The 12,105-nt window shown below is 37.1% G+C and overlaps 1 protein-coding gene and 1 long non-coding RNA gene across 3 annotated transcripts in view; one reads left to right on the plus strand and one right to left on the minus strand.

Moving 5' to 3' along the window:
* Positions 1-5,885, plus strand: part of LOC145661619 (uncharacterized) — a 45,715-nt gene extending 39,830 nt beyond the window's left edge. The window contains exons 2-3 of the long non-coding RNA XR_014126899.1: positions 3,125-3,216; positions 5,692-5,885. This is a non-coding gene — a long non-coding RNA (uncharacterized LOC145661619). The remainder of the gene's footprint in view (positions 1-3,124; positions 3,217-5,691) is intronic.
* The window catches only part of LOC145661598 (intermembrane lipid transfer protein VPS13A-like), a 305,499-nt gene extending 295,712 nt beyond the window's left edge, over positions 1-9,787 (minus strand). For both annotated transcript variants that reach the window (XM_081726923.1, XM_081726919.1), the window contains exon 1: positions 9,521-9,787. The gene's annotated coding sequence lies outside the window, so the exon portion shown is untranslated. The remainder of the gene's footprint in view (positions 1-9,520) is intronic.
* Positions 9,788-12,105: the final 2,318 nt, after the last annotated feature.

Here is a 12,105-nt window from a genome sequence, read left to right on the forward strand (position 1 = left end):
TCCCAAGCACCAGAGGTGAACGCTCTACCACTGAGCCACCGCGGCCCCCTCAAATTTGCAGTAGTGGTTCTGTACGTACTGGTTCCGAAGGAGTAATATTATAAGATAAAATATAGAACCTGCTCCTCGGATGCTGTATCAAAAACCATTATTCGCCACCTCTTACTGTTTTTGGTCTATGGTGATAAAGATTGAACCGAAAAATATTTTATTTCAACCACTTCCGGTTTGAATAGAGGGCTAAGGGAGGAGATTGAACGTATTCTTGAGACGCTGAATCGATTGCAGAAAATCGCATCTTGATAGCTTTTATCGTTTTTGCTCTACGGAAATCAGTATTGAAACCGGAAGTAATAGTAAATTTGAACCAATTTCGGTTTCAGCAGAGTGCTGTGAATAGTCATGATATGTTGTCTTGAGACATTGAATCGTTTGAAAAAAAATGTTCTTGCTATCTGTTATAGTTTTGTTGTATGGCGATAAACGTTGAAACACTACTTCTTTGAATAGATGGTTAACGGAGCAGATGGAACCTGTTCTTGGGACGCTGAATTGATTACAACATACATCTTGATAGCATTTACCGTTTTTCCTCCACGGAAATTAGTATTGAAACCGGAAATAATAGTAAATTTGAATCACTTCCGGATTCTGTAAAGTATTGTAAATAGTCATGATGTGTTGTCTTGAGACTCTGAATCGTTTGCTGAAAAATCCTCTTTTCGTTTATTTGTTACCTTTTCGTTCTATGGTGGTAACCGTTCAAACCGGAAATGACTAATTTCAACCACTTCCTGTTTGAAAAGAGGGTAATCAGTTGAAACGGAACCTATCCTTGGGATGTTGAATCGATTGCAAAAACCCATATCTCGATACCTTTTACTGTTTTTGCTTTGGTACCTGTCGACAGACAGACGGACGGACAAAGCCGTTCAATAAGACTTCAGACACTTATGCGAAGTTTGGAGGTCTAACAATAAGTAGAGAATAACCAATTGTCAAGTCATGTAGAACAGGTTTAAGACGAACATCACTCAGTTAGGAATGAGGGTGGGAAGTTAGTAAATTCCGTCTTTGGGAGACTTCCAGAATTTCATGCATATTTTGGAGCTTTGTGCGTCTGTGGCTTACAATCCCGTCTTTGACATAAAGTACCAAGTTTCAATTCTCAATAGGAACACGTATGTATCATAGTCTACGTTAAACAGTTGCTTGTGTCGTGGTGCTGGAAATGAAAGGTCGAATGAATTATTTCTTTAGAAACGTCTGATATTGAATTCATACTTGCTTCATCATGAAAATATTATCCGGCTTCTATTTTAGAGATAAATAAATAAATATAGGATAAACGAAGCTAGTTAGCTTTTAACTGTTACTTAGTTCTTGTATGTGTTTCAAATTAGACTCTTAATTACCCACATAGCACAAGTACGTCTACGGGATGTCCGAGACTGAGCCCGCAACGGACGACGGGACATCCCGGGATTATCCCAATGTGTTCCCGGGACATCCACAGGATTTCCGCGGGAGATCCAGATGTCCGCTAATATCCCGGGATACGGGATATTCAACGGGATCACGAAGGGATGTCTACTGGTTTTCCCTCGAACCTCCAGTCCCATCTGGGACGTCCCGTGGGCATCCTACATGGGAATCCTTCAGGACGTCCCATGCAGGACATCCATGGGATGTCTTCTCATTGTCCCGATAATCCCGGGAACCGAATGGGATGATTGGGATCAAAATGGGACATCCCAGGAACGTAGTGTGCTATGTGGGTATGAATGTTAATGGTTTTGTAACTGAATGCTTTTTACAGAATTGATTGAGAGGGAGTGGTAGGACGCTCATTTTTAGTGTGAGGGATTCCTGCTTTGATTCTAGGTCACACGAATTTGCGGTGGACAACATCGTGTCCGTGCCTTCTCTTCGGATTCTTCGTTTCTTCTTGCCACATTCCCTGCCACATCACACTGAGGCGAACAGTGACACTTCCGATGCCGTTTAAATGTAAATTCACCCCTTTATGTCCAAAATGAAACGTTATTCTCCCCGTGCCAAGAACGGATATTCTGCTAGTATAACATAATCATCTTTTCTCATAAAATTTGAGGTGATGGATTACTCGTGTGCAAGGGCGCCGATTACTCTGTAAATTTGGCGGGGCTTATTCAGATGCAGAAAGCATATATGAAAATTTTAAGACAAATTGCATTCAAATTATGCCAAATATTGTAAATTTACAAATACCATGAGGGGGCTCACATGAGCTTTGGGGGTTCCCGGGCCCCCTCGTCCCCCCAGGATCGGCGAACTTGCTCGTGTGAGTATTTTACGAAAACAAATATCTCGAAAATGGCTTATAATAACTTTTGTGGTACAGTATTTTATTTAGAAACAAAAAACTCATTGACAATTTATGAACAGAAAGTACAATTGGAAGAACTTCACACAGACTAGATTCCAGTTTATCAGCTGCAACAATCATGAATAGTTCTATTAGCCTTTCTTTTTATTTTCCTGCAGCTAATGTCAATATGATATAGCATTCAGCATTTCTAAATTTGCGCCATGTGAAGAGACCAAGGTTAAACACATCACCCCAACGACATTTCTTTCTGCAAGGTCCACCAGAGTTACGTACATACTGATCAGGTGATTGTTTCAACCGAATTTTTCGAAAACGTCAACTGTAATTTTATTCATATTTTATAAATATTTCAGAAATAATTCTACAGTATGGCAAGGCTTATGATTTACTTTTCAGGAACAAGAACGTGATTCTTATCTGCTTATAAAAAGGTGCTATTAAAATTATTCCTTTAATTACACTCTCCGAATGTTCGCTAGATGAAAAATTACCGTTTATACTAATAATTATCGAAGAATTGTTCTTAATCCAATAAATTTTCGAGAAATTGCTATCATTTCCTGCTCTGGAACAGCAAATAGGAAAACAAAAACCTATCAAACAATATATATATATATATACTGGGTGGGCGGAAAGTACAGTAACTCCTAGAATTCTGAATTTCTACTGATGTTATGTGTGGATGGCAATAAAAGTTATCTGGTTTTACAGACTAAAATATGTCATTTTTTCCTATTTCCTATTTTTTTCCAGATCCTATGAAGATTTGTTGTTCCTTTGAAGCCACAGAGATGCCAGAACGGTTAAGCATTGAGGAGAGAGCCAAAATTGAAGCAAGATTTGAGGTATGGCAGTCTGTAATTCAGGTCCAACGGTGGTGGAGGGGTTAAGGTGGGAGGCAAGCTGTTCTAGATGCAAAAGCAATTAAAAATTGCCATAGAAAATTAATGACTACCGGAAGTGTCGTGGACATTAAGAGGTCAGGTAGGTCTTCGACTTCGGTATCAGAGGAAAAAGTGGCCGCAGAAGCGAGATGTTCGAGCAAAGTCCTTCAAAATCAACAAAGTAGGCTGCAAAAGAAAGTGACATTAAATGCTATTCTCTGCGTGCAACACAAAGGGTTACATTACAGACCATGGAAGCCTCATTATGTACGAAAGTTGTATCCAGATGATTGCAATAGGCATGTTGAATTGTGTAAAATGATGCTTGCATGGCATGAAGATGATCCACATATGTTTGAAAAGATTCTGTGCGGTGATGCACTTGTTTCATGTAGGAGGGGTTTGTGAATCGTCATAATAGCCACTATTGGGCAGAAGGTGATCCCAAAAAGACCGAAGAAAACAATGCAGGGCAAGGTGAAAGTGATGGTGTAGTGTGGATTAACTTCTTCCCGCATTACTGGAGCTTATCTATTGAGAGACACTATGAACGCTAAAAGATACCAGGAAATGTTAGAAAATTTTGTATGACCTACAATTCTGAATGGGACAAGTTACATGAACTATTATTTATGTAATATAGAGCTTCCCCTCAGTACGCCTTGCCTGTAAGACAATTGCTTGATGAACGCTTTGCAGAATGCTGAATAGGTAGAATGGCCAGAGCGAAATCCAGATCTCACGCCATGCGATTTCTTTTTATGAGGGTGGGTTACGGAAGAAGTGTATCGCTGCAAACCGCAAACTCTTGAGGAACTGAGAATTAGATCCATGAGGTCATAAATGGTTACTACTGAGGTCTTGAGGAAGGTCGTGGTAAACGGTCTTGTTCGTTTGAGACAGTGTCTGGAAAATACTGTAGCACACATTGAGTTGTAACTTTTGGAAAGAAATGGTATATAATAAACTACATGTGTGCAAAAAATTAAGTTTATACCTACAATAATTTAGGAGGGAAAACATACCGATAAGGACACACTGTTTGACATATTATGCAATTCCACTAGGTTAACAGTGTTCCCAATCTAACATACAAGTTACATTATTTTAAATGGTATGTCAGATTATTATAATGGAAAATTTGACTTGTTTTGAAACTTTAAAAATGGTTCTATTCGAAAAACTTCTTAGATAATTATTATGTTCATTCACGTAGATGGTTTTTTAATTAACTTAAAGATTATAATGCAGTTTACAGCAATCTGATACCTTTAACCGTTCCGGAGATATTATAAACATTGGTAACGTTGGCAATGCTTTCTTAAAAACATGTAATTGCGGAAACATGTTGTTGAGGAATGATAAGTGTAGTATTTGGACATGGGTCACAAGTGTTTTAGAGAAAAACAAAATGGCGCTTTGATAATGAGTTCGTAATCAACGAAGTTTTTAAAATCAAATTTTATTTGACAACATTTTACATTTTTTGGTAAATTTATTTCTGAAGTATATTTATTCTGTATATAGTATTATAACATGATATCTAGTGTCAGACCATTTGTACTTCAATAACAAACCACTGATGGAATACTTAGTGTCAAAACTGGCGATTTCGACTCAGGCTTTGCCATATTGTTTGCAGTATAAACTGCAAATTGTGAAATTAATTTGCATCTAATATATAAAAAATATTGTCAGTGTTTTGCTCAAATAGCTTTATTGCAGCGACCATACCCATATTACTCAATGTGTTTCAAGAAGTATTTTAAACGGTGATATATATATATATATATATATATATATATATATATATATATATATATATATATATATATATATATATATATATATATATATTGTAAGTAGTTGGTTCAATCAATATTTCGTTTGTCAGATGTTTTGTGTTGTATTAACCCTTTCACAGAGGAAGTCGACTTTTGTCGACAGAACCAAATTTCCTTAACATGCGAATGTCGACTATAGTCGACGTGTTAAAATTTGTTTGTCCGTATCTTGGCTTTATCGAGAGTAGTCGCCAAAGTTGTACCGTTCGTTTTTGTTTGTGTTCTATTGTTTTCGATAAACAATAGAAATCACACAGAAAACCTTTGGCTACTACAATCGACAAACCCAAGATACAGACAAATTTTAACACGTCGACCATAATCGACATTCGCAGGTTAGGGAAATTTTTCACACAGTGAAAGGGTTAAAGTAGAACAAACCACTGATTACCCTGATGAACCACTCCCTATATTTCTAACGGAAATTCAAATCGTCCCCACAATGCAACAAAAGTGACTCGGCGACACTATCGGCAAGAGTTGTAACTAACTGCATCGTCTGCTACTGGCTACTACCGGCTACTAACTGTATCATAGGCTAATTCTATCAGACTCGCGCACTCTGAATGATTTGATTTGTTCTTGCTTTCAGTAGTTCGTAGTACCCAACTTCCTTGAGTTGCGGCGCCAGAGTCTCTACAGTTTAAGCGGGAAGAGCAGCTGAAACCTTTATGGAACAATGGAGATTCAAACTATTGTATAATATTGACGTTTGAAAGTGATGTGATGTACGCATGATTTGTGGTGGTGTCAGTACTTTGAATACTTAAATAAAGGAGATATGATAAGGAAAATAATCCAGTGTAATGATTCTATCAGTGTAATGTTTGCAGTACTAATGTTAGCCTTAGCAGCCATTACGAAGATATATTAAATTTTTATACTTTACCTGGATTGAGAATGCCTAAGTAGGGAAGATTAAAGCTGAAGTTTCCTTACGATATATTACCCATAACCGTTTGTAGGGCTAATACCTATCATAGACTTTACACACATGTAATTAGAACTATATTGTTGTAGAAACAAAGGGAACCATGATAATTACAAGTCCCCAAGTACGACATTTTAAGCAGTATATTACAACTTTTACCATGTTTATCGTATTTTCGGAATAGTTTGAGATCAAATTGCTGTAAACTGCATTATGATCTTTACGTCTTTCAAAAACGACGTAAGTGATTATATGTGATATTTATCTAGGCACTTTTTTCGAAATAAAGCGTTTCGAAGAAAGTTGAAATTTTTAATTCCTAGTAGCTTCCTTCCCATTCATTCGAAATACGTTATATCTAGGTCACAGTATTCCGTACTAAGATACTTTAGATGCACATTTCACCTTCTGTTTCGCTTGGATTATTACTGTTGCAGAGGACTCGTAAGTTTGAACGAATTTGATATGGTTATGTCCTTAGTTTACGTCACTGAATAATATAATAATAATTGTGGCTCCCAAGAGTAAAGTTTCGTTTAAGATGTAATTTGAAAAACGTAATAACATGAAGCGCCATGTTAAAAAATGTAACTATGTTGGATTAGCAATACTGTTAATCTAGTGGCATTGCAGAGTATTCAAACAATGACTCCCTATCGTTACTTGTATCGTGTAAATTTCAGTTCTTTTATAAATAACAATTAGTTTAAAAGTTATAAGAACATATCAAGATAAATTGTTTACCCTGTATGTATAAACTATACGATGTTTGTATGTTCCAGCAGAGCTCTGGAACGACTGGAACAATTTCAACCAAATGAACTTAAAATCTAGAAAAATACTGGAGGATGAGGGTAGGACACCCATAGGAAGAAACATTTTCACGTCAAAAAATTACTTTGTCATGTTGGTATGCAACCCCATTTGCACTAAGGAAATTATGGTTGCATACTTTTAAAGGACTATCGCAATCTATGTTGGTTGTGGTTATACATCATCATGGGAAAGCGTCTAAACAATTTGAAATGCATTTTTGGAGCAATGTTAGTACCTGCTTCAAGTTAGGTTTTTATCATGCTACTTTGATTAAAAAGAATATCCTAAGGGGTAGAAAGTTCGAAACGTAGACAAAAAATACAGTATCCCATGTCCATGATTTCTATCATTACAGTTTCACTGAAATACGGATTCTAAGGGGGAAGAGATTCAAATATTTTTTTAATAAATCTATTCTTCCCGTGCGAGAGTCGGGCATTTCACTTGGGAGGGAGGTTTGAAAGGGTAACATCTAAGATAATCGAAAACGATCGACAATAGTGTCGAGTACATTGTTTTTGGGGTTGCTGAAATCCCGAATAGTGACCTCCCCGATGCCGCTTAAGTCTAAGTTCAGCCTCCATTGACACGAGGAAGGGGTGAAAAATAAAATGTCCGAAATGACCTAGATTATTGTTGAATCCATAGTTTTCAGCATCGCAAAGCTAATTGGTGACATCTCCGATGACATTTAAGCCCAAGTTTAATTGAATGAAACAATAAGCAGACAGGTATTCTGAAGTTTACGAAACTTCCGCTTTGAAAGGGAAAATTCTGTAATTACTTTTGCTATATTGAAATCGACGTTGGCTGTTGTTTGCGAAGGGGTTAAAATGTTTTGCATAACTTATTTTACAGATGCGAAGAACGGGCATTTCAGCTACTAAAATAATAAAAGGTACGGGCTACTGCACTAATCATTGTCGCTCTCATTTCTTAAATAATGTTATGCTGCACTGTTCAGGGTATTAGGAATTACATTTCTGAACTTTCGGCATCTATGACCATTTTAGCCCGTCGCGTATGAAGTGAGACGTCCCTCAGCGATCACACTATTCGAGGAATTGGGGGAGGAAGGAATCGGCCTGGGACCATTGTTACGTACCATCAGGTATTCGCCTGTTGTGAATGAGGAAAACTGAGAAAAAACTAACACACAATGGCTTACCCGAAACGGCTGTTATACCTTTCCAACCGAGTGTCCTTATCGGGAATCGAACTCAGAGCAGTTTTCTACTGAAAAAATTGTGAAACATGAAAAAGAAAACAAAGTAGGCGTTTTCGGAAATAGTATTAAGAAAACTAACGTTCTAGAGTAAACTTCCTCTTGCAGATATTATAATTGGAATTGATGTGATGTTATATTATAGGGTAGATAATGAAATATTTATTTATAAAAACTGAACAGAATCACAAGTTATTGAAAAACACCCAAAAATAAGCTACTCCTTGATTGCCTTCTCATAAGAAATGGTTTACACTATATAGTAGTGTTGATAACGAAAAATGAATTTATAAAATATCGACAAAATCACATGAGTTGTTAATTGAGCAAAATGTCCCAGAAGAACTCACCTCCAAACATAAAACCACCCCTTGTGGATTATTTTCATGAGAAATCACTTATAGGCCATACCACACTGTTATGTCATTAACAAAAGACGTATTTATGAAAAATCTCCTGAGTTGCTTTTAAGAATATAGTCCGAAAAAGAAATCATCCCAAGGGTAAACTATCCGTAATTTTTTCGGGGGAAGTGACTCACAGGATTGTTAATGAAGAATTTATTTACAAAATGCCTTAGTTGTTCTTTAAAAATTCGAGAAAAACCCTGAGAGTAAACAACTTTTTCTAAGTTCTCTGAAAAAAGATATACCGTATAGGGTTGTTAATGAATATAAGCAAAATTGTTAGAGCAGTTTTCTAGAAATTCACTAAAAAAAACATACTTCAGTCAACTACCATTATTTTCGGGGTAGGAAGAAAATTCCCAATATAATATTCCATGTCCAAGTTCAAAATTTGGTGGAGATATGTTGAATAGTATAGCTTCTAGATGAATGTACGTACATATGGACAAACAAATGGACGGACAACCTGACAGACAGATATCCAAAAATAATTTTGCTGTATATGAAGCGTGTAAATCTGTTGAAATCTCGAATTTGACTTTTTTTCACGATTAGATACTTGTTTAAGGAATATCGAACTTGATCGAACTCTCCTATGCTTTCATTCGAAACACTGCAGTCTCTTGATAGGATTCCATACCAGGAATAGGTAAACGGAATATATTAAAATAGGTACAGATATGTTCTTCTGTTTTATCACAGGCATACAAAATATAGAAAAAATGTTCCGAAACCTAAAATACAAAAATGGTGGTAGTCGTAAAAATAAGATAGGAGAACAACTGTATACATTATATTGCAAGACAGCTGTTGCCTTCCAATAGTTCATAGTACCTTCAATTTTACTTACACAACCAATCGTAGGGACATGTATGTCTAACTTCACACTATTTTCTACGCTACGGAAACCTTAAATTAGTTCAGTCTCTCCCACTCAAAATTACTAAACGATTTCTGAAACTTCAGTGTTGGTGTTCCGAAGGGCATGCTAAGTGCACTACAGTACTGTTACAGAAAACGATATTTAAAAAAAAATACTCACGGATAATGTAATTGGGTAATTCCCTTGAATTCACATCCCTAAAAATATGAGAAACACTTGGAGTGATGTCTTCTGCTAGCATACTCAACGAGATGAGCTTGCCATCTGGTAACAGAATTTAGAATGCACTTAAGTCGCTAGTAATTGTTGGAAGCAAAAGTAAATAACTAAAACACATGGAGATGTTATAAAACCTATCCGCTCTAGTAATCATTCACTTCATATCTTAAAACAAGGCTTAATAAAGAGATGATTGTGAACCGTGGTTTCTGGGTCATGCCGAATATTCACGTATATTGATTTCCAATATCTCTCTGACGCAACCTCCGCTCCATTCACGCTGGCGTTTGCGTGTTGGGACAGCAACAGAGCGCTCGATTTCTTAAAGCGTTGGACGGACAATCTTCCTGAAGTAACCGGCCTACCCTCCGTTATTTCGACAGTCCTATATTTTTGTCCACTGTGGTAAGAAACGAATAATCTTAAACTTCGCAAATATTCATTCCATATTCCAGACCTGTAGGTTATACAGTTCTACGAACATGAATCTCATAATCTATATATTAAGGGTTGAATGTATTATTAACTATGGTAAGATCAAAATGGGTAAGTTTAAGAAAACGACCATTACGTAAACGGAAGGAAATTATCTTTTATATTCTGTAAGTAAGGCAGTGACTCAGTGGTAGTGTGTTCACATCTAGTGCATGGTGCTCTTGGTTCGATCCCAGCTCATTAAGCAGTTCTTTTGATGGATAAACACCGTGTGCGATTTCTCGGGTTCTTCCATTTTCTTTATTTCATTATTTTATCCATTAACATCATTAAGTTACGCTTAACCTCAGAATATAGCAATGCGAAGTTAACTAGATACTTAATTTCATTTCATGAACAAATCAATACGTATGGTTCTTGTTATTCTTTAATCGGATTTTCATTGATACGTAATCTCCTTGCTTTGCATCACATTCCAACATTTTATCGAAATTTCTGGTGACAACAAGTTCTGGCTGCTCTAGAGTTGAACCAAATTACAACTTTGACACAAACCTGAACCATAACTGCGACATGCATTCATATCTATATTACGCGGCTAACGCATCCATACAATATCGTCTTTATGACGGCACAATTTCAGAAAGGATTATTGTATCTTTACGTACAATGTTTTTATCTTCTTCACTTATAAGCAATTATGATGATCCATTCTGCGTAAGAAATACAAACTATTTGGATTTAGATTTCTGGGTTTTCGGTATCAATGGCAATGTTAGCCCGTCACGTTTGAGGGATAACGTCCCTCGGCGAGCACACTATCCGGGGAAAGGGAAGGAAGGAAGCGGCCCGGGACGTATATATTGGGTACCACACCGGCATTTTCCTGGTGTGAATGAAGAAAATCTAGGAAAACCTCATTCAGGATGGCTGGTCTGAAAAAGCTTTTTACACTTTTTCGACCGCGTGCCCCCCAATAGGGATGGGCACGAGCGAGTTCGAGCGAGTTTTCATTGAAACTTGACTCGGCTCGAAATAGACATCTTTGAACTCGACTCGAAAAATTTCCTCGAATTTGACTCGAGTTTCGAGTCGAGTCGAGCCAAGACGAACTAAATCGAGCCAGCAAATGCTGTGTGTATTTTCAATTACTTTTTTCAAGGATCCTACATGGACAATATAATTATTATCAATGATACTTACTACTACTACTACTACTACTACTATTACTACTACTACTACTACTACTACTACTACTACTACTACTATTACTTATTATTATTATTATTATTATTATTATTATTATTATTATTATTATTATTATTATTATTATTATTATTATTATAACAACAACACAGTGTATAAACATGAAAGATAGGCGGTTTGTACCTGAATACTAAAAACTTGTTGACTGCTGACCTCGGTAGTCGTGAAGTTTAGGAGACATGGACATTGTTCAAGAGGTTCTGGGTTTGAGTATCGGACGAACAAGTATTCGGGCTTAAATTATATATTGGGTTTGAGTTCGGGCTTGAGCTTAGGCCTAAAAGTTATAGGGCGCCGACCAAACATGTTCAAAACTGCTCGGCCCTGGTTTAGGATTGTCAACGGCTCGAATAGCTCAGATCACAGCTCATTCACTATCGAGCCGAGCCAACAGCTCACCCAACCTAGTCGGCTAGAGCCGATGGCTCACCTGAACCGACTCGGTAGCTTATCCCAACCGCGCCGCCTCGAGCTGTTCGCTTAGCTGAACCGAGCGGAGCTGGTTGACATCACTACCCGGATTGGGCTCAAAACTTCGACCGTCCAGATCTCAGCCTTGATAGTGAGAACTACAGTATATACTTATATTGGTGCTCACGACATTTGAAGCTGTCTAGTTATAAAAATCCATTGTCATCTCGTTAGTCGAGACGAGACGAGATGCGAGCAGTGTCCCATCTCGTGAGCAATACTAAAATTATTCTAGATTACTGCTTACATTTCTCACGGCTTTCGCTTTTCAGTCTAATCACGCAATGATTTCAAAACGAGTTAAAACGAGCTGAACGAGCGAGCCATTTATCAAACTCGACTCGACTCGAAAT

The sequence above is a fragment of the Thermobia domestica genome, chromosome 1 (assembly GCF_964235325.1).
Source record: "Thermobia domestica chromosome 1, izTheDome1.hap1.1, whole genome shotgun sequence".
NCBI classification, from domain to species: domain Eukaryota; kingdom Metazoa; phylum Arthropoda; class Insecta; order Zygentoma; family Lepismatidae; genus Thermobia; species Thermobia domestica.